The following is an 810-nucleotide window of genomic DNA, read 5'->3' as shown; positions in this document are numbered from 1 at the left end:
TGATGATGAAGCCAAAGATTTCTGATCCTTAATAGGCATGAGATCAAAATCTCTTTTTAAAACGTTATCTGTACTGCTTTTACAATACTTTTTCTTACAGAAATGACCTTCAGTTTGTATCATGGGAACTGTCTACCACTGTAACTTTTGAAATCGTCTTCCACATGTTGTCAGTTAAAACAGTGAGAGGTCTAAATTCTAGGGCACATGCAAACATGGCATGTGAGTAACTGGTGTGTGCCTTTTCATGCTAATTATGTATTGCTAAAATCCTGGTTTGTGGTTTAAATACATTCATCAAGCCTCAGTGCTTTTACTGGCCTAAATTCCTGCAGAAACATCTGAGCAACCACATAACAAAGTTCCCATAGCAGAGAGGAAGTAGTAAACTGGGAATGAACTGAGATAATGATGAAATGACCCACATATCCCTAGCAAGACTACTATTCTTGGCAGTAGTAGGTGTGCTGGGCTTTTCTTTACAAAATATATTCATATATGTTAGATAGGCATGAAAATGATCAGTGTACACTAAAGCTGTGGATTTACCAAACTGATCTAACTCCAAAGATAGGGCAACTCCTAGCTCTATGTCTGTTATAGGCTTAACTAAGTCGTGGATGACAGATAAATCTCTTTGGTATATATCTATTCATACTAACTGAATTGTCAAGACACTGTTAGAAATTTTTAAAATAACAATAAAGACACTTCTGAGAAATATGTTCTCAAAACCAGGTTTTGTTAGTTAGAATACTTTTGCTAACTTCTATGTAAGAATAACAGCAATTTGTAGGATTAAAATGAGTG

The 810-nt window shown here is 35.2% G+C and overlaps 1 protein-coding gene across 2 annotated transcripts in view; it reads right to left on the bottom strand.

Annotated features, from left to right (window-relative positions):
* Positions 1-810, bottom strand: part of LOC119585723 (mediator of RNA polymerase II transcription subunit 30-like) — a 4,326-nt gene that overhangs the window by 327 nt on the left and 3,189 nt on the right. The window lies entirely within an intron of this gene.

This window comes from Penaeus monodon, chromosome 20 (genome assembly GCF_015228065.2).
Source record: "Penaeus monodon isolate SGIC_2016 chromosome 20, NSTDA_Pmon_1, whole genome shotgun sequence".
In the NCBI taxonomy this organism is placed as follows: domain Eukaryota; kingdom Metazoa; phylum Arthropoda; class Malacostraca; order Decapoda; family Penaeidae; genus Penaeus; species Penaeus monodon.
The sequence above is the reverse complement of the archived record's forward strand: the minus strand, read 5'-3'. Positions and strand labels throughout refer to the sequence as shown.